The following is a 10,186-nucleotide window of genomic DNA, read 5'->3' as shown; positions in this document are numbered from 1 at the left end:
ATTTAATATTTTTCCATAGTTATCATTTTTTTATATTTGTTTTTAAGATTTTTGAGTTCTAGGTTTTCTCTCTTATCCCCACCCACAATTAAGAAACCACTTGTGAAATTAAGCAACACATTTCCATAGAAGTCAAGTTGTGAAAGAAAACATAGATTTCCCACCCTAATGAACATAAAAGCTCTCAAGAAAAATTAAATTAAAAAGAGAGACACAAAGAGAAATAGAGAATGCTTCAATACATATTATTTTGATATATTCTGTTTAATGCATATAAAAATAGTATTCTTTCCTTTCTGGAATCTACTTCTGACTTTTCAAAATTTACATCACATCTTAGCTGACTTCATACCAAAGAAGTTCCTTTTTCCCCTGTGTTTTTTTCACCTGGAATATCCCTTCATCCATGCAGAACCTTTCTTCCACTCATGATTTCTTCTTGGAACATTCATTTTTTTAAAGATCCATTCATCTTCATGTACTGGCTCTGTTCTTAAATCTAAACTTGACCAGCATACCCCTATTCAAATTCCTTCCTTCCTTTACCCTTTCAGCTCATTTTAATAGGTTATTCTTTCCTTTCATAATATCATTTTATAAGACTGTTTTAATTTACTTTTATCTATATTTTCACAAGGTACATGCCTGGTATAGAATAAATGCTTAACAAAATGGTCATTGATGATCTAGATTTGTCAAAGGGATTCAAGGTTAAGAATCATTTAAAAAAAATAAAAATAAAGAGAATAGGGTTTAACTTTGCCTGTGTACTAAGATCAAGGCCAAAAAGATTCCAGGAATTTCCAAACCCCAGTAGATTTAGGGGTACAACTGTCCAAAAGCTCTTCCTCCCAAGTTCTATTGACAGTGAGTAATTTTATTAGTCAGGACAATCCTTCCACTTATTCAAGCTGCAAGTCATCTGTAATTTACTAGGTGAACTTTAAGAATTGTTTTTACCAAAACATTAATCACCGTTGAACCAACCTAAAGATCTATTCCAAACTTAATAAACTTGGCCCTCAGGACAATTTAATTCTTTACCAAGCCAGTACTGCAATATTTGACTCATAGGATTTGTCTAAGCTTGCCCTCTGAAGGCAGTCAATAACCCAGGGTCACTTCCTTGGCAAAATTAATTATTTAAAAATGACTTTCAAAGAAGCAAAGCAGCATAGCCATGTCAAATTATACTCATTTGGACTATATAATTGTAGCCAAAAAAAGAGAAATATCTAGGGCCAAGAATCAGGAAACCTGAATTATAGCTTTGATTCTTCCATTAACCAACAAGTGAACTTGATTAATTTCTTTGGAAGTTTTCAAAAAGAGAACAGATGACCACTTGTCAATTATACAGTATATTGGACTAAGAGGCATTAGGCATGTAGGGACCTTGGGCAAATCACTTTTATTTGGGCTTCAATTTTCTTACAATAGAGTTTGAGATTGTACAATGTAGTTTCTAAGGCCTTTTTTTTTCAATTTTTTAAATAGCTTTTTATTTACAGGTTATATGCATAGGTAATTTTACAGCATTGACAGTTGCCAAACTTTTTGTTCCAATTTTTCCCCTCCTTTCCCCCACCCCTTCCCCTAGATAGCAGGATGACCAACACATGTTAAATATATTAGGGTATAAATTAAATACAAAATAAGTATACACGTCCAAACCATTATTTTGCTATACAAAAAGAATCAGACTACAAAATATTGTACAATTAGCCTGTGAAGGAAATCCAAAATGCATGCAGGCAAAAATATAGGGATTGGTAATTCAATGTAATGGTTCTTAGTAATCTCCCAGAGTTCTTTCGCTGGGCATAGCTGGTTCAGTTCATTACTGTTCCATTGGAACTGATTTGGTTCATCTCATTGCTGGAGATGGCCACGTCCATCCGAATTGATCATCATATAGTATTGTTGTTGACGTATATAATGATCTCCTGGTCCTGTAAATTTCACTCAGCATCAGTTCATGTAAGTCTCTCCAGGCCTCCAAGGCCTTTTTAATTGACTTTTTCCAATCAGGAGTTTAGAATAAGGACCTCTGATCTTACTGAATTACAAGGACTCTGTCTCCTCAGGTCACAATCCAACTATATAAATTGGACTCTAAGAAGAATATCTGGGATTTGGTATAATTTACTCAATGTCACCCATTTAGTTTCAAAAGTGGGATTCTGTCCTAGTTTTTCCTGCATCTAAGTATAGTACAACATCCACTGTACCATACTGTCCATTCGTTGTGAGCTTACAAAATAGAAAAATAAACAAAGGTCTTCAAGACACTATGACTGGAGAAAGCACTCAACTCAAAGATCTTAGAAAAAAAAATCAATGAGAAAGCAAAGATTAACTCTAGAGGTTAAAAAAAAAAACTACTTGAACAATAGATTTAAAAACAATAGAGGAAAAAGGAAAACGTATGTTATTAAGATATTTCTTTGAGATTCAAATAAGTAACTGAAAGAAACAAAACAAGAGTAATTTCCAGGCCATACATGGTTATATAATTACTTTTCAAGCTCCTGAAATGTAAATGCCTAATGCTTACAAGCAATTACAAGGCAATTATGAAGAGAAAGACTGTTGAATTCACTCTTCATTTAGGTACTGTGATAAGACTCTCCGTCAGGCTACATAATTTGAATAAACTAATTGTTATATGAAATGCTGAAATAAAAAGGCAGGTGCCTTGCCAAGAACCCATAAAACTAGATGTCTTTACTTGATTCATAGAGAAAGCTTCTGTTTCTTGTTATAATGACTTTTCCTTGAAATAGGATGGGCCATGCCAGTAGTAGAGGGACAAGAGGGATGTTAGGGATAATTCAAGACTGCCTTTGTAAGCAGAGGCAATTGTTGTCCAAGTTGGGGAGGTGACTGACCTAACATTACCTAGGTCAGCTGAAGATGAATTCTACCTAGAATTCAAGGTTTCTGAATTTCTAGTTCAATGGTCTTTCTAGTATGTCCCATAAGGGGGGGAAAAAAAAAACTGATGAGGAAAGAGAGTAGAAAGTTTTTTTTTTTTTTCCTAAGCCAAAACTCAATGCAATTTTGCTATTTTAGTGGAGGGGACAGGTATTTTAGGGCGACTTGCTATTAACTAAATTTTGCTTCCTATCCAATATCAGTGAAGGTCAAGCTAAGCCAATAAGAAGCAGCATTTTGTTTTAATGAAAGTTGCTTCTAACTTGTAAGTATAGTCTCTTAATTTTATACTATTTCTTATTATCACCCCTACAGCTGCCAATTTTATCATTTTTTAAAAAGCTAAATAAAATAAAAAATAAGTTTATTTTAAGGATCGTTATGAATTTTATGACACTTCTGGAGAGAGAGAGAGAGATGGCCAGCAGAGGTCTCTGCAAACTTCCAAAGCTTGAACTACTCTACTTAATTTGTAGTTAAACGGGAAAGGGATTATTGTCTTAGTGCCAGGTGCGATCAGACACATGACTAGTCAGAAAAAGTAGCTAGAAAAAGACAAGAGACCTGGATTGTGATCCTAACTCTGTCAATAAATAGCCATGTGACATTGGACAAATCACTTCCCCTCCTTTAAGGCTCAGTTTCCTTAACTGCAAAATGGAAATGACAGGAAGAGGAGAAGTAGGTGACTTGTTGCTTCTTCAAAGTTACAATCATTTTTAACATTTCAAAGTTGTAGAATTCACTGTTAGGATATTCAATTGGATTCAAATCAATGCTAATTAAGTAAGTCTTTGGGGCACAAACTAGAGGCTTTGGGAGATTAAAGGCAAAAACAAAATCTTTGTCTTCAAGAACCTGAAACTGTCAACTTTGCTTTTTGTTTGTTTGATTTTTTTTTAGCTCATTTGCAGATTTTTAAAAGTTGAAAAAATGGCATGTAATACATAGTGGCCTTTATGATTAATATATTCTCTCAATCTTGTTATGATTTTTCTTCTATAAACATTTCTTTCAGTTTAGAAGACCCTGGCTTCTGATCCAATGGTTTAACAATTCTACTTGTTGATATTATATTTATACAAGAACAAAACCTGTCAATTTGTACATTTAAAGGTGTAATAATACTTATTACACTTAATATATATATATACTTTTATTTTCAAGTACATATCCTTTCTTTAAGACCTTTTAGTATTATGATACGATTCACACCTTTGAAAAAGTTTCTTCAATTAATATATGAACATAATAACAGCATATCTTAATATAACAGAAGAGTACAATAACATGTTAATATAATTTTAACTAGTGCCTGAAGGGAGAAGAAAGATAAAGTGTACATTTAAAAAGAAAGTCAATATATGGTGACTGAGATAACAAAGGGTATTATTTCCAAAAGGTCACAGTAGATATCCTGATTTCTCTTCCTAGAACAAGAGACCACCAAAACTCTCCATCTTGGTCTATTGAACAGTTCCAAGAGGCATTCAGTGGGAACTGGGTTCCATAGAGGAGATTGAAATCGTGAGGTACAGCAAGGAAAAGACAAGCCAGGGAGTAGAGAAAAAGAGGGTTTGTAGCTGTTTGCAGCAAAACAGAACTTGGCAAGTTTGGATTCCTGGACTCCAGACTATGAGTTTGGCCTCCAGATCTTTTGATTTCTCCCTGATATCTTACTCTAGTTGTGTCAGACTCAAAGAAAAATTAATTCTTATGGGCTGCATATTGAATTAGAAAATCACAAATTAATATTATCTGCTGTATTATAATTGTATTTAATTTAATAAACATTTTTCAATTACCTTTTGATCTGTTTCAAACTCACTTGTGAGCTTTTTGGCCTAAGTTCAATACCATTGACTTTTACCAAGTAGGTTCTTAATAGTTGTGTGGTGAAAAGAACTTAATTTCTATTTCAAACTACTTTGAGCTAAGTCACAATCAAACACTAGAACAATTACCATGTACTCTGGAATGTATGGCAATGTTCCAAGGTAGAATGGTTAGAAGATGCTCCAAGGAAGAAATATCAATTTTATTAATGAACTCCAAACCAGGTTTGTTTATTGTTTTAATCTTCCTGGTTTTTTGTTTGTTTGTTTGTTTTTGGTAAATATCTTTCGAAACTCTCAGAATTTTGATCTATCATAATTGATACCACCATTTTGTAGGTAATATAGTAGATGGGGTAGGACTCTTGGAGTCAGAAAGCCCTGAGTTTGAATCTTGATTCTGGCATTTATTGGCTATGTGAGCCTGAGCAAATGACAATTTCTGAGCTTTGCTTGTAAAATGATTTTCCACAGTTGTAAAATGGCCATAATATTCATTGGGCTATTATGAGGATCAAATGAAATAATGGATTAAAGTACTCTGCAAAACATAAAGTACCATGGAAATGCTAAATATTATTACAAAAGGCATATAAATGATTTTTATTGTTATCCAAAATAAAGGAAAACAGAACTAGAATGAAGCTGAATCACCTCTTTAGTGTTCCAAACATCAAAGAAGAGAAACTCCTTTGTTAATAGAGTGTATTAGATATGGGTTTCTAAAACTTTTTCCACTCATGGCCCCTACCTTTTTATCAGGGAAATGTTTTTGTGACCCCAGGTATGTAGGTAGGTAAATAAATCAAACATTTTTCCTTCCTTCCTTCCTTCCTTCCTTCCTTCCTTCCTTCCTTCCTTCCTTCCTTCCTTCCTCCCTTTTTTCCTTCCATCTTTTTCCTCTTTTCTTTACCTCTTTTCTTTCTTCTGCATAATAGGAATAATAATGCATGAATTGTCTATGTCTTGTGACAAAGATGTATAGTGCTTTGTAACAAATGAGCTAAATTTCAAAAGACCACATACTAAAAAGATGAAAAGGAATTAGAAAGTCATCAATTCCAACCTTATTATTTTATAGATGAGGAAACTGAGATCTGAGGAGAAATGACTTGCTACATCCCCAGAGGGAGTAAGTAGTAAGTAGCTGAGAAAAAGGGATCTATGATTATTATGACTGTTAATGTATCATCACAAGATCCTGCCACCCTCTTAGACCAGTGTGTTTTCCCTATTGTCATACTCTCAACCCATCACAACAGCTAATGTGCTATCATATAAAAGCTGATGGGGAGAAAGACCTGCACACTGAGGAACTTGTCACTTATCTCTAGTCATTCCTCTGCTAATCAAGATGGGAAGCAGAGGGGAAAAGAAGGTTGACTATAATCCCCAGTAAACAACACTATAGGCCCTACATACATACATACATAGAGAGACAGAGAGTTAGAGACAGACAGAAGAAAGAAGAAGAAGGAGGAAGGAGGAAGGAAGAAGAAGGGAGGAGGGAGGAAGAAAGAGGAAGGAGGGAGGAAGAAGAAGAAGGGAGGAGGGAAAAGGAAGAAGGAGGGAAGAGGGAGGAAGGAGGGAAAGGGAAAAAGGAGGAGAGAGGAGAGAGAAGGAGGAGAAGGAGAAGGAGGAGGAGGAAGACGAGGAGGAAGAAGACGAGGAGGAGGAGGAAGAGAAAGAGGAGAAGGAGGAGGAGAAAGAGAAAAAGGAAGGAGGGAGAGGGAGGGAAGAAAAGAAGGAGACATGGAGAGGAGGAAGGAGAGACAGACAGAGAAAAGAAACACACAGAGACAGTCACAGAGAATGTAAAAGGAGTGGAGGGAGAGACAGAGACAGACAAAGACAGAGACCAGAGAGACATACAGAAAGAGCAGAACTTGAGGATTCTAAAGATTATCTAAAAGTGAACACAAGTACTGGGGGGCATTGATGCTCAGAAAGTCTCTTTAAGAAATTTTATTTGTGCCATCCTCTACATAAAGAAGAATCTATGAAAGAAAAAGAAAAAAAAACAAAACAAAAAAAACCCTGCGTACCGGAAAAAACTGCACATTCTTCAATGATTTGACATCATCATAAACCACCCAGGTTTTGCTCTCATGGTTACTATGATGCAATAACAGTCCCTCAGTGTATCTCTTATTTTTTCTCCTGCAATATAATCATTTATTAATACCAGTTCATAATATTCACGACTCACCACTTTTCTGACTGGATTTTCATTATTTGTGTGTGTGTGTGTGTGTGTGTGTGTGTGTGTGTGTGTGTGTGCTAGAGGAATTTCCCAGAGTGTTGAGCTACAACTAGACCTCATCTCATTTTCTCCCTACTTTGTTTAGATCTAACATATAGAACCTGATTTAACCAACCTACTCATTCCCTCCCCACCCTGACAAGACAATAGATCATAGAGAGGCAGCTAAGCAACCCAGGTGGAAACTGGGTATGTGGACTACACAACTGTGTTCAATGCCAGGATGAACAGGTGCAGATTTTATTGATGCAACAGAAATAAACAGAAAAATAGAATCCAACAGACCCAACACAGCTTTCCTGAAGTAGAAAACAACAAAAGTAGTTTTTTGGGTCCCCTTGATAGAGGCTCACCTTCATGTCCCATAATAAGCTTTTCCATTTTTGTCTTGGATGCATGATGTTGGGTCAATCCTTCTTATAGGTGAGAGTTCCATATCTCTTGGGGAATCCACTGAAGTGATTAGTATCTCAGTAATTCCTAAATAAACTCATCAGGTTTTCTCTATTGCTATCTGTAAGAATACTAGCATATTTTTTTAGAATCATAGTGTTATCATACCTTAAGCAAAAGGGATGGTCTCTGCTGCTGCTCAGAGACTGCTGAACCTCACTGTGCTTCAGTTCATCAGTCCACTGCAGCCACTCACTCTAAATACAAAACATGAAGTCATAGATAAACATGCGCTGGTGCAGAAGGCTAAATTATTTGAGCAGGTGAGAGAGACGATGACATGGCAGCTTGCTCGAAGTTGTAACTGAGCAAGGAACTGAATTATCCAATATTACTCAGAAACGTCATAGGGGCCTGAAGGCCATCTTGGAGAGTTGTTTCAAATATTGAGCAAAAGATGGAAGATACTGAGAAAAAATAACAAATGGTCTAATATTATAGAAGAAAACTAAGAAATATCATCAATGATGTACCATCTCTACTAGAAGTTCTTAATTCCTAATACTTCACAAAAGCAAAGGTTAGGGTTGCAACTGAATTTGACAACAAAGGAATAATGGATCGATCACAACAAACATATCAAGAAGTATTTGAGATTGGCCAAAAAGGAGGTACAACCAATGCATCCTATAAGATTGGGTCTGGTGCTGAACTTCTCTGATTTCTATTATGAGAACCTGATTTCTCCAGAAAAAGTTTGTTCCCTAGCAAAGACAGATTTTGCTGAACTTGATTTGGCTTAAAAGGCTAAAGTCTCCCATTAAATATTGGGCCATCTCCAGTGGTCCTGATCTATATCTGTCCACTGTTCCCACATGTTTCTGGAGAGGAAAGTAAAGCAGGTGCCCTTGCACAGCCCTCCCTCTCTTAAATCCAATTCACTTGTGTGTCATGGCATCCCCTCCTTGATGTCATGATCCTCTTTGAGAAGAAGGGACAAACAACAGCCAGCTGAACTTGATATATTAAGTGAAGAATCATACAAAGCTAGCACTCCACTCAGGCGATTACTGAGAGACAAGTTGACATTGTGAACATCAGACACCCAAGGAGATGAAACTGGAGCAGGCAAAGGAGGGGAGAATTAACCAGCCTTCCAACTTTTATCTGCCTCATTCCAAAATTTACCCAGCAGAACATTTGTCATCTATGCTGTCCCACAAATAGTTTTAGTTTATGATTTATGGCCAGTTTATATTGTTCCTATATAGATTTGTATATTTCCCACATGGTTTTATGCCTAATGTTAGGGGAGTGTAACCAGTTAACATTTGGGGAATTATCTGTTTTCATCTGAGGTAGCCAATGTGGGATATGGAATTTTTATATATGTTTTACATGTTTGATTCAATACTTTTGGCTCATTGTGATTTCATAAGGCCAGTTATAAAACAGCTTCCATGTCTAAGCAAAGAAAACTGCCTCCATATTGGCCCGTCATATTGAGGGAATAAAGAAATAATTGGTTCCAGCCACAGGTGTATTTATTGTGGTTACTTTAGGGCTGAAGCACTCATGGCTATGGTAGAAACAAATGTCCCTTAAATATTACATGCCATTCCATGTGTATCTGAAGTATACAATCTAATCTCAACATGTATACCTTTATGATTGCAGTTGCAACTGTGTTCCTTAAGACAAAGTTTTAACCTAGTTAATTTACCCTGGAGAAGGGCAAAAATGGTTCACATTTCCATTATTTGTAAAGTTACCTGCTGTTCACTTTGATTATTTTTGTTATTATACTCATTTTATTTGTATTTAAATGGTTTAAGCAACCTTAGAACAAATGCACAAGATGCAATAAAAATGAATTCCTTGATTTTCATAAAGTCAAAATACATCAAGCACAGCAATAAAAAAAAACATGCTTTGTTTTATTTTGTTTTATTTGGGTATTTTGTTTTTGTTATTTTTTTTTTGATACTTGTCTAACATGCTTGTGCAATAAAAATAACTAACAGGGAAATAACTTCTGATGATGACTAGCTTTGTTTAACGCATTATGAAATTTTCATGAACAATCCAAATATAATTTTAAGAACATGTATATCAAGTTAATGTGAGTGAGATAAAAGTTTTTATAAATAAAAATGAGAAAGAGCGAGAGACAGAGATCAGATAGAGAGACAGCGACAGAAACAGAGAAAGAGAAACAGAGAGATGGGGAGGAAGAAAAAGGCAGGAAGAAAGAAGAGAGAGAGCGGAGGCACAGAAGTCAGCTAATTTAATACTCTACATTATAAACACGGACACCATGTATATATAATGTCCCTGAAAAATCTTCAACAAGATCATGCAATCATGTGATGGAGAACTTATTTTCTTATAAGACAGTTCCTTCCATTTGGTGGCATTTCTATTTAATTGGTCAAATCAAAACGTATTTTTAAATAGCAGATACTGTGCTCAGTATTGAGGGTACAAAGAGTCCAAAAAGCAATAATAGGCCTGCTCTTAGGAAGCTTATAGTCTAATGGGGCAAACAATATGCCACCAATTATGTACAAATGGCTATACACAGTATAAATTGAAAATAACCCTAAAAAACACTTACATTAAGGGGCATTCTTTGTATTCAAACCAAGTTTTCCTTAATTTCTGCTGATTTGGTTTGCCTTTAACCTCTAAGGCCAAGAAGAGTAAGTTTATTTTTTCTTCCACAAGATAACCCTTATTTGAAGACAGTGAATCTTCC

General features: G+C 35.4%; 1 pseudogene; it reads left to right on the top strand.

Annotated features, from left to right (window-relative positions):
- Positions 1-7,610: 7,610 nt before the first annotated feature.
- LOC127541526 (14-3-3 protein zeta/delta-like) lies at positions 7,611-8,576 on the top strand (annotated as a pseudogene).
- The last annotated feature ends 1,610 nt before the right edge of the window (positions 8,577-10,186 follow it).

The sequence above is a fragment of the Antechinus flavipes genome, chromosome 6, assembly GCF_016432865.1.
Source record: "Antechinus flavipes isolate AdamAnt ecotype Samford, QLD, Australia chromosome 6, AdamAnt_v2, whole genome shotgun sequence".
Classification (NCBI taxonomy): domain Eukaryota; kingdom Metazoa; phylum Chordata; class Mammalia; order Dasyuromorphia; family Dasyuridae; genus Antechinus; species Antechinus flavipes.
The sequence above is the reverse complement of the archived record's forward strand: the minus strand, read 5'-3'. Positions and strand labels throughout refer to the sequence as shown.